Source organism: Marmota flaviventris, chromosome 4 (genome assembly GCF_047511675.1).
Source record: "Marmota flaviventris isolate mMarFla1 chromosome 4, mMarFla1.hap1, whole genome shotgun sequence".
Taxonomy (NCBI): domain Eukaryota; kingdom Metazoa; phylum Chordata; class Mammalia; order Rodentia; family Sciuridae; genus Marmota; species Marmota flaviventris.
The window spans coordinates 109425993-109443213 of record NC_092501.1 but is presented as its reverse complement, the minus strand read 5'-3'; positions in this window follow the sequence as shown (position 1 = coordinate 109443213).

Here is a 17221-nt window from a genome sequence, read left to right as displayed (position 1 = left end):
AATCTTAAGTACATCTGTTTAAAGGAATAGTTTCTTTCAAATGCTTTTCTCCCTAAATATAAATTACCTTTCATGAAAAGTCATAGATGATTCCCAGGATATCTTCTTGGGCCACAACAAAGAAAACAAAACAAAAACAACACAAAATAAAATCCTAAGGGATCACTCATTGAGAAATAAAGAAGTAAAGGAGAAATATAAAAGATAAGTTCAGCCAGACATGGTGGCATATACCTGTAACCCCAGTGGCTTGGGAGCTGAGGCAGGGGGATCACAAGTTCAAAGCCATCCTCAGAAACTTAGGGAGACTCTAAGAAACTTAGTGAGATTCTGTCTCAAAAAAAAAAAAAAAAAAAAAAAAAAAAAAATATATATATATATATATATATATATATATATATATATATATATATATATATATATAAAGGTTTGGGTATGTTGCTCATTGGTTAAGTGGCCCTGGGTTCAATCCTCAGTACAAAGCAACAACCATCAAAAAACAGCAACAACAAAAATATAAGTTCATTTTTAACATGCTGACTTCAAAGTATATTGAGTCTAGATGTTTTCAAGTTTTGGAGAAGACTACCCTCCTCTGAAAATAGCACCCATTTTTCAAAAGTGAACTTCAGTTTATAGTTTGAGAAGTTTCATCCTTCATCATTCCTGGCACAGGAGTGAATAGATAGTGAGGTCTTACCAACCAGAATAAATATCTCTGTGGCCATAGAGATTTGTTTGAGGATAGTGTGTAGTACAACTGAGCCAGCTTGAACTTTCCTTATAATTTTTGTTTATGCTCTGAAAAGAATGAATGACACAAGAACAAACTACCATGTAGACCTCAAGTTGCCAAAGTTATCTTGCCATCCCTTTGTGAGCACTTGTTTGTTATTGACACTTTCACATCACAAAGAAGAGGCAGTCAGAGATTGACCCATCACTTTAACTTCTGCACCAAGTTAGATGCAAAAGTAGATTTTCAGTTATGGGAGACAACAAATTTCTTTTGAAAAACAGTTAATTTCAATTTTATTCTTTCCACTTTCAATTAAAGGAGTCATAAAACATAAAATTTTGGTAGGAAATGAAAGTGGTAATATTGTCATTTCCCATTCTCCCAACCTAAATTGAAGGGTTAGCTGCCTCCACATTACCTGTATTGCTTTAGTACAAAATCTCAAATATTGATTTGCTGCCACCTCCTGCTGAACATTCAGCTCTCCCCCTTCCTACTTAACTACCACCATTTATTTGAAGTCATGCCATATCACTTTGCTTTTTTCTCCAAATGATCAATACAGTACCTCCACTTTCCTTGATGACTTCAACATTTGGCTCACTTATTTCCTATCATCATGTGAATCATTTATAGCTCCTTTGATAACAACGTTGATGATTCACTGAACACCTCAATCCATTCACCATTATCACTCAATTTCATCATTTAAGATCAAGGGACTTTTCACTTTTACATCACTCCATTTCCCTTTTAAAATGACTGTGATCCTCTTGGTCATCCCATTACACAATTCAAAAGCCAAAAATGTAAACAGAACTTTCTTTCTCTTTTATAATGACCTCTGAAAACAATAGTATACTTTATTTTTTCATTCATCACTTACTATGAATTTTCTTTTTGTCAACCTTCTTCATATTATACTTGACTTTATTCAGCTTTAATTTTTTTTCAAATATTTTAACAGTATATTACCACTAAGATCATACCATCATTTTGTATTTTATTATGTCATTTATGTATTCATTTCTACATTCTTTTTTAGTTATGTTGTCTTAGAAAATGCCCTAGTATCCTGCCAATTGACTTAAAAGTTCTTCCCTCACTCCTCACATCCTATCTATTATTAAATATCTCTCTCTCTCTCCCTTATAAGCTCATTCAATCATCACTATCTGCATTATTTTCACTCAGCTTTGGCTATGTCAATTTTTTCCCCACAGTGGGGATTGAATTAAGGGACACATTATACTGAGCTACATTACAGTTTTTACTTATTTATGTATATTTTAATTTTGAGAAAGCATCTTGCTAAGTTGATGAGGGTCTCACTATATTGCCTAGGTTGGCCTCAAATTTCTGATCCTCCTTCTTCAGCCTCCCAAGTTATTGGCATCATGGGCATGCACCACAGCACCTACCTACTTCAACTCTTGTTTGGATGTTCATCTTGCCATATGTATTCTGTTCCTCACACTTTGGTTGCTTTTTATATGAAATATTGTGATTCCATCGCCTAGCAGTTGTTTCTTAAGACTTCTGGGGAAAAAAATTCAAATCTTTACCCACTGATATGACCTCTGCCTGAGCAACTCTTTATTCTGGTCTAACATCACATATCAACATACTATACTCATTTTCAGAGCTCAATCATAACATGTTTCTCACCTTTGAACTTTTGAGTATAGTTGTTTTGTGCCCTTTCTTCGGCACAGCTTCATTATTAGGTAACTCCAGGACAACATAAACATTTTTCCCAGACATCTCCAGGGAAACTTGCCTTTGTCCCACTTTAGGCCAGTACCCATCTTTTATGGGCCTCTAAGAGTAAATTCTTTCTTTTTGCTTTCTGTGTTTGTAATATTGCCAACACTATGTCAGTCATTGTTTAATATTTATCTCCCACACTTAATAGAAGCTCTTAACTGTGTACTTACTAAGTGAATAAACAGATATATAAAAAAAGGTATTTAAAAATACTGTATTCTGGATACTGTAGTGTATTTTGAGTATACAAAAGCTTCATGGTAACTGTGAATCTATAAATACATATATATGAGAACATAACATACTATTACAGTTTAGGGTTATACCACACATTAAAAATGTTTAGGAGACAACTTCCTATTCCCAAACTGAGGATGCTTTTATGAGAACAAGACGGCAAGTGGGCATACCACTTAGGATGTAGAAAGGTATTATCATACCAATTCACAAGACTTCTACATTTCCACTCTTGTCTTGCTGAAGTGAATGGTTTTAATAGAAAAAAGTCAATTCCGTGCTATGTCACAATTATTGTTTAATTCATTTAGCTGAGTTGTATTGATTGTCTCCTGTGTGAATGTTAATCACTATGCTAACCCTCTGTAGAAATAATGAATCTGTCTTTGTATTCCAATACTTCCAATATTACTCCAGCTTGTCAGAAAGGCTTTTATGGTGCAATATGATAAAAATATTCTAGAAGTGACAGATGGTGTTAGAATACATCAAAGGTCATGTACGAAGCCTGACAGGTCTGGAAAAGTTTCTCCTCCTTTGGGAAAAGTTGAAGTAAGCCTAAAGATATAAGATTTAAATGTTGGATAAAAGCATTCCAGGCAGAAGAAAGATTACATGATGAACTTGGAGAATCATAACAGGTTTGGCTTTGTGGCCTAAGACAATTTAAGCACTGGTTAGAGATAAGTCTATGGATATGAACAGTGGAAAAACACAAAGAGTCTGAGGAGCCAAGAAAGAAGTTTGGATATTTCCAGGAAAGAAGTCAGAATGATTTTAGTTTAAAATATAAATTAACTCTAAGACAATTATGTTAGATGACAAACAGTACAAGAGGAACGGGTTAATGTTCCTGATCCTGCAGAGGCTTCCTAGGGGGAGGACTGTGCAGATTGCTAACAGTGAACCATGGCTTATATATTTAACTATCATATTATGCTAAATCACACTGGAATTGATTTCTTTTATCTATAAAACTACTTAATATTCTTCTGGAAAACTTTTGTATCATCCCACTGTGTTCTCCAGGGAATTAAGCCAGCTATTTGCAGACAGAAGAACTCTAAAGAAATATCATTGAGTCATTCTTCCTGTTTCTGGATTAACTGTGTATATAATCAGACATCAGATGGTTGTTTGTTGCAAGTAGATGAGCAAATATTAGGGGAGGCCTATTATTTGATAAGAAAGGATTAAAATATTAAGTTAAACTATCCTTAGAGGTCTAAGTTTTTTTCTCAGTGGCTTTTATTTGCAGAAAAATAATAAATATATCTTTATGAAATGTCATTTTCATAGGTCTAATACAAAATGTAGAAATTCTGCTTCTTTTTAGACATCGTTAGTTTTGTTACTATAGTATAATAAAAATTTTCTGTAAATTATTCAGTCTATCATAGTTAAATAGAACAATGTCAAGGGATGTTATATGATAAATATTCAGTGTATAAATATCAGAATTATGTTTAAAAGTATAGAAAAGATTTCTTTTTATCTCTCATAGTTATAATGTTTCTGGAAAATATTACAAATGGTTTTCAACTATAAGAGAGGAGCAGTGTAGATAACCAACATTATGAATAATCCAGAAGGTTTTGTGTCCAATCTGGGGATATAGTCTTTATCAACAGAACCATTTTATGTGTGTTACTTAAACAAAAACTCAAATGAGATTACATTTCTTCTGTCTATAGGAAATGACTTACCAGATGGTCTATAAGGTTAAATCTTGAGAAATATGTGGGCTGTGGGAGAAAGAAAAAGCTAATCCACATGTAATAAATTTACTGCAGTACTTTATTACTTCACTTCCTTCATTTTATTAGAAACATTCCTATTTTCTTGATTTTAATCTAATTTTCTTTTTGCAGATGTTTATAATAATTCACTATCTTCAGTATTACTTTTATTTGAACTAAGAACACTTAAAGTGAACAATGGCATGAATTATTTGAATGTATCATGTATTTTGAAGAATTAAATAACAATTTCACATTTCTTATGAAGAAAAATTGAATGTGGACCTATAATTAAAGTTCAATGATAAATAAATAGTAAATTATACTCATTTATATTTATAGTAAATTATCTTTTTAACTATTATCTGTTAGAAATAACAATGTGCCACAAGAAACTAAACACATGCTTGAAAGTGGGTTGGGAAAGCATTTCCTTCTGACCAGAAGGATGGGCTACAGAATCTACCTAGCTATCACACCTGGATGGGCAGGCAGTCATATGCTACTCTGCCTTTCATCCTGATTGGAGGACTGAAGGGTATAATCTAGCAATTGGCTAATTCTAAAGTTAAAACCAGAAAAAGGGAAGGGCTATAATTAAAATGACTGCAATTGTATCAATTAAGGCTGAATACTATATTCTGAAAATTGACCACCAGACTTTCTATTTTTCAAATAGCTTTTAGGGATTATATCTTGAGGAATTATATTGAGAGTTGTGGGTAAAGTAATTGATAATTAAAAACATATATATATATATATATATATATATATATATATATATATATATATATCTTCTTTATAAAGTTAAGGCTGTCTGTGAAATAAAATAACTGGGGAAATAACTATAGGATTTATAAATATTTCATAGCTTATTTAGCTATATTTTGGTAGAAATTAGTCTTTACTTACTTATGACATATATTTATGCATCCATTAGAATTGAAGAAGATGGGGCTGTGACTAAAGATGGAGGCATATTTAGAGACTGTGTGTCCAGGAAACTGAGAATTTCATGTTAAGAACCAGAGAAGGAAATACATCTGTGTCCTTCCTCATTAGCTCTTGCTTCCAGTGGTGGTGCATAGTACAAAGATAAAGGTATGGTTTTAACGGCATTTATTCAAAGTGTAGAAAATTTTAAAAAATGCAAAAAGGGGCAGCAGTAGCCATTCTGGTTAGCTCATACAAATTTTGAAGAATTTTGTTATTAGACTCAATAAATACAAGGGAAGATGCTCTCCAAAGGAAAAGAAACATGACAAACTTGAACAGATTAATATAATTTTATTTACCTGTGATATGATTCTAATCCTTGAATGAAACTAGAAACACAATCAAGAGGGAGAACAACAAAACAACAACAAAAATGGTAGCACAGATATGTGCCTTACACTGTTGATCAATAGCAAGGCAGTCTCATCAGTGGAAGAATGGATTATGAATGTGGTTGACACTGAGAAAAAGTGGACTCCATTGAGATTGCTAATAAGTGTACTGGCAATTCCATAGGACATTAGCAAATAGGAACTACAAATCTTGGGGAAAAGCTTTTTTTTAATAGTTCAACCCTTATAAAAATATCAAACTAGTCATTCTGGGATATGTTAGAATTTTTCTGAGCTATTTAAGTATCAGACTTCTAAAATTATTTTTCAGGAAAGGACCTTCATATTTTCCATGCTTCGTGGGCTTCTATTGATGTTATACTAGCTCTGAAAAGGGCTAGTGTATATTGTGAGAACCCAGTGCCTATGCTTCTGCTATTATCTAACCTAATGTATAAATGGAAGGAAGGTAGGGAACTCATTAATTTATTGTTTTTATTGGTTCCACATTCACATCCATCATCCAAGTAATTCAGATGTGAACATGATAGACTGATCAATAACATGATCAATAATCAATAATAAATCTTCTCTTCTCCATTTTCTATTATTTTAACATTTTCTTTCTTTCATTGTTTTTCATTTCTAACACTAGTCAGATCTTATGATTTATATATATATATATATATATATATTATATATATATATATATATATATATCACTCAGAGTTCGGTGCAGAGCATGAAAACCTTCTCATTTTAAACACATTTGAATTTAATGGGGAAAATTAGGAGTAAAATTTGGCAGGATCAGTAGGAGGTCAGGAGAATATCAAATATAGATTTAATAATAGAAATTTATGCACATAAACAATTATTTATTTATTATGGGTCTAAACATACCAATTATATTACTTCATCAGAAAGTGTGTTTTAAGCAAGGGATACTTTTTTTTTTAAAAGCACTTATGTCTATTTAAACTGTACAATACAACAGACACTAGTATTGCTGTATGTATAAATGTGAATACAACAGAATACAGCAGAATACAACAGGCACTAGTATTGCTGTATGTATAAATGTGGCTGTATAACCAATGTGATCCTGCAATCTGTACACATGGAAAAATAAGAATTCATATCCCATTTGAATCAAATGTATGATATGTCAAGATCATTGTACTGTCTTGAGCAACCAATAAAAATAAAAAATAAAAATAAATAAATAAAAGCACTCATGTCTAATTAAACTGTACAATTATTGAATGAGTAATGAGATTTAAGATTGAATATAAAGATAAATATTATCTAACATAGAATATAAAGAAATATTTACTTGAATTATACTTCTAAATTATTTTTTAAAATTAAAAGATGACATTTATTATTCAGGAAAAATTTCTTTTATACATGGGCTTTTATATATACACAATTAAAACTTGGACTCAATTTTTGTCTTAGTTTTTTGAAACTCAGCAAAATGTGTTTTTAAATAAATGATAAAAGGTCACCAAGAAGGAATCAATTGCATTATTGCCTCAATATGTTCTTCAAATTTTTATTGATTGATGCTATCTTATTTTCATGTAAAGGGTTAAATTTGATTTCAAAAGAAGAAACAAGACTATGTCTAGTCTAATTATAATTAATTGATCCCCACACAACTTTCCCTTAATGGTTTTAAACTAAAAATGAAATCATTTCTCCATATTATTATTTCACTAATTTTGATAGCTCTATTCACCATCACAAAACTTTCCGATTTGTTATCTCTGCCTCTAAAGCAAAATAAATGTATAAATCTAGTATTTAATCAGAAAATTTACTAAAATGTTCACTGTTTTTTTGGATGAGTACTTTTTCTCTACTTGAAGCACATTCTCTTATCAGAGCCTGTGGAGCTGTGTTGTCCCTTAGTTCAGAATGCTGGACCCAAGAGTCTGATGTTGTATTTACTGCATGAACAACAACTTAATTAAGTGTTGCTTTAGAAACATCACCAGAGCTTTGTTTCTGGTATTGCACTCAGGCATGTATCACATTGTTTTGACACATGCATTGGGAGATTTGCTTTGTAGTTAGTCATGTTTTTGGAACACAACTAGTAAAGACAGAAAAAAAAGAATAATCCTATTGGTATATCAGGGAAAATGCTCTCAGATTAAAAATAATGACTATATAAAACAGGGTAAATAGCAAAATTTTATTCTAAGAACATTTGTGTGTGTGTGTCTAAGCTTGTATTTACTCTTTTAAACAATTAATGGCTTAAAAGTAAGGTTTACCAAATTATTGTAAAAATTAACAAAATTAACTCTGAAAGATGATTTCTTTACATATTTCCATGTTTCCCTCAACATATTTCATGTATATAAATAAACTTGGTATTTTAACCTTAAGCTGTGATTTATTATAATAAAACAATCTTTTAGGTAGTAATTTTGTTGTAAATTAGAACAGGTTGGGTAAAAGAGAATAATGCTTAAGTACATTTTCACACTTCTCTGCAAAGATATAAACACATTTCCCTTTCTTGATATGCTCTATAAATTGAGAAGAATTAAATGCTTCCATGTAAAAATATTGAAATGCTTACTATCACTAGCAGTGACCTCTTATTGGAGATTTAAAAATTAATTCAGTTGTTCTACAAAGATCCAAATCTCAAAAAAGGGAAACTTTCAACTAGAAAGGAAGGCAAGGTCCAAGATGGCAGACTAGAGGGAGGCAGCATTCTGTATTGCATGTGACCTGGGATTCTAGTAGTGGGAATACTGTTTCTCTATATCAGTTATTAGATGACCTCTGTCAGCTGCTCCCATGCAGAAATGACTGGCGCAGGTCTTGAGGTCTCAGTATCTGCGCAGGACTGCAGGCTGCTTGCACATGCAGGACCACTGGCTGTCACTCCCATGTGGGCCCCCATCTACAAACGTGGGGCTAGCCGGCCACCTTCATCTTGGAACACTGCAACCAATGCCATAGTACCCTACACACAGATAGCTGTATCTGGGGACACAGGACAGGGTCTGGAGACAACCACAAGATACAACACTGCTCACCATAAAGCTGCATCTCTGAACATACTGCTCAGTGCCACCACCTGTCCTGACCTGACCCAACACCCCATCTCTGAAAGCAGCCATCTCTACCTTGGGACACCTTTGTTGCCATCTTTAGTTGGGCAACTCCCAGCTTGGGAAACCCACTGAGGCCTAGAAGCAATATCAAGGTACAGAGAGTCCCCAACTCCTGTCTCCCCTGCGGGCACTAACCCAGCACACTGCTTGCAGCTACTGCTGTGGGTCTGGTTCATAGCTCACAAAGCCTAGCCCTGAACTGCCCACTACAAAACAACTCTCCAAAAGAGGTGTGCACAGACCACAGGACCTCTGGAGAGAGACTTTTCTGATTGGGAATTAGAAAGGGAGGGGTGAGTGAGATACAGTTTAGAGACTAAATTAGAGACCAGGAATTGTGAGGTCTATAAAAGATATAAGGAGAGAAGACCAGGTGCCCACATCACAGTAGCAGGCCCCAAAGGAGATCTTTGGGGTGCAGTCTCCATGGAAACCTGCAAGTGCTATATCCCACCTCCAGGAGCTCCACTCAAAGACCAATCCTCCCCCACCCTAATAACCTTCACAATCCTGACGGTAGAGATACCAGCAAACAACAGACAGCCCCAAATATTGGATGAGAAGGAAAGCAGGAAAGATACTGAACTCCAACAAATCAATCCTTGTATTTTCCTTCAAGATTTTTTTTTTCTGTTTTTGTTTTTTTCTTCTTATTCTTCTCTCTCTCTCTCTTCTTCCACCCTCAAATCCCCAACATTTGTGAAACCAAGTACTTTTCATGAATTAAGCTACTGAGGACAGGGATATCTGAATAGTAGATTACAATTGTGTCGTATATTCTTTATCTGCTATTCTTATATTTTTTTATTTTTTCTTAATTTTTGTGTGTTTGTTTTTTGTACTCTCTCTATTGTCTTCACACTTACTTGTCACCCCATAATCACTTTCCCTCTTTTCTTCTGCTACATAATATTACAGGTGAACAAAATATCTTTATTTTACTTTATGCAGTGCTGAGGATAGAACACAGTGCTTCATGCATGCTAGGTGAGTGCTGTATCTCTGAGCCACAACCCGGCACCTACCCAACTTTTTTAGATTCCTTTTTCAAGGTTTTTAAGATCTAATAAATCCATATCCTGCTTCCTACCTACTTAACATCTCATCCTACACCCCACTCCAGTTCTCTTTTTGTCCACCTTTAGAAACAGTAGATCCTTTTGCAAATCTACTGTTCATATTTTAGATAATAATCAAACTCAACATTTGTGTATATTGTGAGAAAACTGGAAACATCTTAATAGCAGCAATTGGGTTTAAGGCTGTATATTGTTTGTACTGGAATCTGTTGATGTTGTTCTTTCCTTTAAGGAGAGGTATTAGAACTCTGCAGGACACTATAAGCCTATTGTTTAAAAACTGCAACACCTTGGATTCTCAGTGCTAGAAGGGAAAACACATGAACAACATGAAAAAACAAGGGAAGAAAGTGCCCCCAAACAAACCAAGATACTACATCATTAGATTCTATGGCCAGCACAACAGAAGAAATGACAGAGAAGGAGTTCAGGATTTGCATAATTAAAGTGTTCTGTGAATAAAGGATGATATAAGAGCAAATAAAGACAGCAAAAGATCATTTTGATAAAGTGCTACATCAACAAATACAGGAAGCAAAAGAGTTCTTCAATAAGGAGATAGAGGTTCTGGGAAAAAAACAAAACAGAAATCCTTAAAATTAGGAAATAAAAAACCCAATTAAAAACTCAATAGGAAGCATCACCAACAGATTAGATCACTTGGAAGACAGAACCTCAGATAATAAAGACAAAATATATAATCTTCAATAGAAGTGGTAAAAGAAGACATCCCTGCCTAGTTATAGTTTATAGAGGGAATGCTTACAATTTTTCTCCACTTAGAATAATGTTGGCCTTGAGTTTAGCATACATAGCTTTTACAATGCTGAGGTATTTTTCTACTATCTTTATTTTTTCTTGTGTTTTGATCAAGAAAGGGTGCTATATTTTGTCAAATGTTTTCTTTGCAACAACTAATAAAATCATATGATTCTTATATTTAAGTCTATTGATATGATGAATTATATTTATTGATTTCTGTATGTTGAACCTACCTTGCATCCCTGGAATAAAATCCACTTGATTTTGGTGAACGTGATGCTATAATTAGAAGATCCAAAAAACTCCACCAAAAAAACTTCTAGAATTAATTAATGAGTTAAGCAAAGTAACATGATATAAAATTAATACTCATAAATCAAATGCATTTCTATACAGCTTTGATGAATCCTCTCAAAGAGAATATAGGAAAACTACTCCATTCACAATAGCATAAAAAAATAAAATAAAATACTTGGGAATCAATTTAATGAAAGAAGTTAAAGACCTCTACAAGAAAAACTACAGAACACTAAAGAAAGAAATAAAAGAAGAGCTTAGAAGATAGAAAGATCTCCCATGCTCTTGAATAGGCAAAATTAATATTGTCAAAATGGCCATACTACCCAAAGCACAATACAGATCCAATGTAATTCCAAATGAAATCCCAATGTCATTCCTTATATAAATATAAAAAGCAACCATGAAATTCATTTGGAAAGATAAGTGACCCAGAATAGCTAAAGCAATACTTACCAACAATAGTGAAGGAAGAGAAATCACAATATCAGACCTTAAACTATACTGAAAGCTTTGGTAACAAAAACAGCATGGTATTGGCACCAAAATAGTGATGTAGACCAATTGTAAAAACAATAGAAAACACAGTGACAAACTCACATAAATACAGTTATCTCATACTAGACAAAAACACCAAAAACATACAGTGGAGAAAATTAGTCTCTTCAACAAATGGTGCTGGGAAAACTGAAAACCCATATGTAGCAAAGTGAAAATAAATCCCTATTTTTCATCATGCACAAAACTCAACTCAAAGTGAATCAAAGACCTAGGAATTATTCCAGAGACCCTGTGCCTAATAGAAGAAAAAGTAGACCCAAAACTTCATCATGTCAGATTAGGCCCCAACTTCCTTAACAAGTTTCCTAAAGCACAAGAAATAAAATCACAAATTAATAAATGGGATGGATTTAAACTAAAAAGCTTCTTCTCAGCAAAAGAAGCAATCAATAAGGTAAACAGAGAGCCTACATTTTGGGAGAAAATTTTTGCCACACACACATCATAATCTCCATGATAAATAAAGAACTAAAAAAATCTTAACACCAAAAAAAAAAATAAAAAATAAAAATAAACAACCCAATCAATAAATGGACTTAGCAGTTGGACAGACACTTCTCAGAAGAAGATATACAATCAATCAACAAATATATGAAAAAATGTTCAACATCTCTAACATTTAGAAAAATGCAAATCAAAGTACTCTAAGATTTCATCTCATGTCAGTAAGAATGGCAGCCATTAAGAATACAGACAACAATAAATGTTGGTGAGGATGTGGGGGACACATGAGTATGAGTGGCACACTCACACATTGCTGGTGGGACTGCAAATTGGTGCAACCAATCTGGAAAACAGTATGGAGATTTCTTAGAAAACTTGGAATGGAACCACCATTTGACTCGGCTATCCCAATCCTTTGTCTAAAACAGTATATTATAGTAACACAGCCACTTCAATATTTATAGCAGCACAATTTACAATTGCTAAACTGTGAAAATGATATAGATGCCCTTCAATAGATGAATGGATAAAGAAACTGTGGTACATATACACAATGAAATATTATTCAAAATTAAAAGAGAATAAAATTATGACATTGGCAGGTAAATGGATAGGGTTGAAGAATATTATGCTAAGTAAGCCAATCCCAAAAAACCAAAAGCCAAATGTTCTCTCTGATAAGTGGATGCTGATCCATAATGGGGATGGGGGAGGCATGGAAAAAATGGAGGAAGGTTGATTGAGCAAAGGGGAGGCAGGGTAGGCAGCATGCATGGGATAGGAAAAATGATGAAAGGAGATGGACATCATCATCCTAGTGTAATGTATGACTGCACATATGGTGCAACGCTACATTATGTACAACCATAGAAATGTAAAGTTGTGCTGCATTTGTGTACAATGAAACAAAATAGATTCAGCTGTCACATATGCCTGATTAAAATAAATAGATTAATTTAAAATTATATATAATCTTGAAAATAAAGTTGACCACACAGTGAGATGCCTAGTAAAATTTCATTGTGTATATATGCCACATTTATCTCTAATGAACATAGATGCAAAAATTCTCAATAAAATTCTGGCAAATAGAATACAAAAACATATCAAAAACATTGTGCACTATGATCAAGTGGGATTCATCCCAGAGATGCAAGGTTCATTCAATATACGAAAATCAATACATGTAATTCATCACATCAGTAGACCTAAAGATAAGAATCATATGATCATCTCAATAGATGCAGAAAAAGCATTTAACAAAATACAACAACTTTCATGTTCAAAACACTAGAAAAACTAGGGATAACAGGATCATATCTCAAATTTGTAAATGCTATTTATGCTAAGCCCCAGGCCAAAATCATCGTAAATGGAGAAAAATTGAAAATATTCCCCCTAAAAACTGGAACAAGACAGGGATGCCGTCTGTCAACACTTCTCTTTAACATAGTTCTTGAAACACTAGCCAGAGCAATTAGACAGATGAAAGAAAGTAAAGGGATACAAACAGGAAAAAACTCAAACTATCACTATTTACCAATGACATGATTCTATACCTAAGAATCCAAAAAATTATACCAGAAAACTTCTAGAACTAATAAATGGATTCAGCATTGTATAAGATTATAAAATCAATACCCAAAAAATCAAAGGCATTTCTGTACATCTGTGACAAATTTTCTGAAAGAGAAACAAGGAAAACTACCCCATTTACAATAACCTCAAAAAAAAAAAAAACACTTGGGGATAAACTTAATGAAAGAAGAGAAAGAACCCTACAGGGAAAAATACAGAATACTAAAGAAAGAAATTAAAGAAGACCTTAGAAGATATCTCCTTGTTCTTGGATAAGCAGAATAAATATTGTCAAAATGACCATACTACCAAAAGCACTATAGAGATTTAATGCAATTCCAATCAAAATCCTAATGACATTTCTCATAGAAATAGAAAAATAAGTCATGAAATACATCTGGATAAATAAAAGACCCAGAATAGCTAACACAATTCTTAAAAGAGTTAAGCAGGTGGCATCATTATACCAGATGTTAAACTATACTAAAGAGCAATGGTAGCAAAATGGCATGGTATTTGCACCAAATTAGACTTGTAGACCAATGGCACAGAATAGAGAATACAGAGACATAAATACAGTTTTCTCAAACTAGACAAAGGTGCCAAATAATATATTAGACAAAAGATAGCCTCTTCAACAAATGGTGCTCAGAGAACTAGAAATTCACATGCAGAAAAATGAAATTAACCCCCTTTCTCTCACCAAGCACAAAACTTACCTCAAAGTTGATCAAGGACCTAGGAATCAGTCCAGAGACCCTGTACCTAATAGAAGAAAAAGTAGGCCCAAATCTTCATCATGTTGGATTTGGATCAACTTCCTTAACCAGATTCCTATAGTGCAAGAATTAAAATCAAGACTCAATAAATGGGACCGATTCAAACTTAAAAGCTTCTTCTCAGCAAAAGAAACAATCAGTGAGCTAAATAGTGTGCCTACAGAATGCAGCATGTTTTTACCACAGGCACATCAGATAGAGCACTCATCTCTGGGATATATAAAGAAGTCAAAAAAGTAACACCAAATAAACCAATATCCCAATAAATAAATGGCCCAAGGAAATGAACAGACACATCTCAGAAGATGATGTACAATCAACAAATATATGAAAAAATGTTCAACATCTCTAGCAATTAGAGAAATGCAAATCAAAACTACTCTAAGATTTTATCTCATGCCAATCAGAATGGCAGCTATTATGAAGACAAACAACGATAAGTGTTGGCAAGGATGTGGGGGAAAAGACACACTCTTACATTGCTGGTGGGAATGCAAATTGGTGCAACCAATCTGAAATGCAGTATGGAGATTCTTTGGACAACTAGGAATAGAATCAACATTTGACCAAGCTATCTTACTCCTCAGTTTATACCTACAGGATTTAAAGACAGCATACTACAGTGACACAGTGACATCAATGCTTACTGCAGCACAAATTCACAATAGATTAATAGTGGAACCAACCTAGATGCCCTTTAACAGATGAGTGGATAAAGAAACTGTGGTATAAATACATAATGGAATATTATTCAGCACTAAAAAAGAATAAAATCATGGCATTTGCAGGTAAATGGATGGAGTTGGAGAATATCATGCTAACTGAAGTAAACTAATCCCCAAAAACCAAAGGCCAAATGTTTTCTCTGATATGTAGATGTTGATCCATAATAAGGGCTGGGGGAACATGGAAGCAGTGGAGAAACTTTAGATAGGGCAAAGGGGAGGGGCGGAAAGGGAGGGGGCATAGGGGTAGAAAAGATGGTGGAATGAGATGGACATCATTACCCTAAGTACATGTATGAAAACACGAATTGTGTGACTCTGTGTACAACCAGAAACATGAAAAATTGTGCTCTATATGTGTACTATGAATTGAAATGTATTCTGTTGTCATGTACAAAAACTAGAATAATTAAATAAATATATAAAAAGTAATAAAGGAAGGCGAGATTTCTTTCAAGGCAGGTTTGCCTGGATTTTACAGACAAAATGGCCCAAATGATTTGAGAAGCAATGTACCTCAGAGAGGATACTCTATTAAAGATCTAAGAGATAAAGAAAGGAAATTAATTACTTTTAAAAGTTCTCTCATTTTTTTGTTAACTTCAGTCCCTATTCAAGTCCAGAGTATAGATGACAATAACTAAACAAAGTATAACAAGGTAGGTAGTTTACTATTGAGCTTCAATCAGGTAAATTTTGAGCTTCAAAACTTAATTAAAGGACCCACCTAAAGCAAACTTCTTATTCACCTGCTAGAAAGAGACCCATATAGAGCAGCAACCTTACTAAAACTGCTATGATTTACTAATGAGTCATCTGCTTAATTAAGTTACTAAATAAAGTCTTTTAGTGAAAGATGTATTTTTATTAAAATTGTCTTATTCAATATGTGATTATCTGAATAAATGTATGGGTGTATTTGGTTGTATATTTAAGTCTGCCTATATGCATATTTGTTACTGCATTGTGAAACACCTTGACAGAAGTTAGTAGTAACCCTCACAAAAGTTATATAAAGATTGCAAAATTACCATAGAAATGGCACAGATACCAGAGTGTTGATTCATGTTGTATTTGAACTTTTAATGTACAGACAATTCTCATGTTCTATTAACTATTCCAGAACAAGAAAAATATGAAATTATTACATTTTTCATACAACACTAATACTTGAAACAGAAATTAGAAATCAGCTCCAGTTGGGACACTCATTAAGCTATTGTTTCTCAACTCCACAGTACCTTTGATACTTTTCTGTTTTGGGAGCTGGGCCTCTGAAAATTACATTTCTCCATTGTCAACTGTTGTTCTTTCATTTCTTTAAACAATGAAAGGAGTAAAGTGGTATTGAATGACAGGAGGGAGAATGAACATCTTTACTGTGTTTTTCTTGTTATTCTTGTCTGCATTATCTTGGCAATAGTGTTTCTCCTCACCAGAAAATTCATTCAAATTTCAATATGTATAGTTGATATTTTTCCAGTATTTTAGAACCAGTTCAATTGTGTCTCTTCTTATGTACCAAGAACTGATGGCCAGCCACCCCTCCTCAGAATTCCAGTCTTCAGGGAGCCTTTTCTGGGCTCCTAAGATAGAAGCAGAGGACTCCTCAGAGGTCCAAGTCCAATCTTTGTGGGGTCCCTCTTCTGTCCTGGAAGTGGTGACTTTTTTCTTAGCTGATATCTCTGTTATACCTACTATCTCTGTTATACCTGCTCCCATTTGTGTGTGTGTGTGTGTGTGTGTATTTTGCTTTCTAGTTACAATTTTACCAATTCCCTATATACAATGACCTTTTTAAAAATATCTTGTACGGTTTCTACTTTTCAGACTAGACTTTAACTGGTTCACTTATACAAATGAAATTAACTTATAGAATGGGAAATGAAAGAGCAAGAAATAAAGGAGGAAATATAAATGGAAGAGGAAAAGGAGCTAAGAAAGAGAAGACAAAGAAAGTTTAGCAAAGATATGTCTTTAAGGAATGCTAGGAGGGGCAAATTTAAAAATTGTTTATGTAATTAAACATATTAAAATGCAATGAAA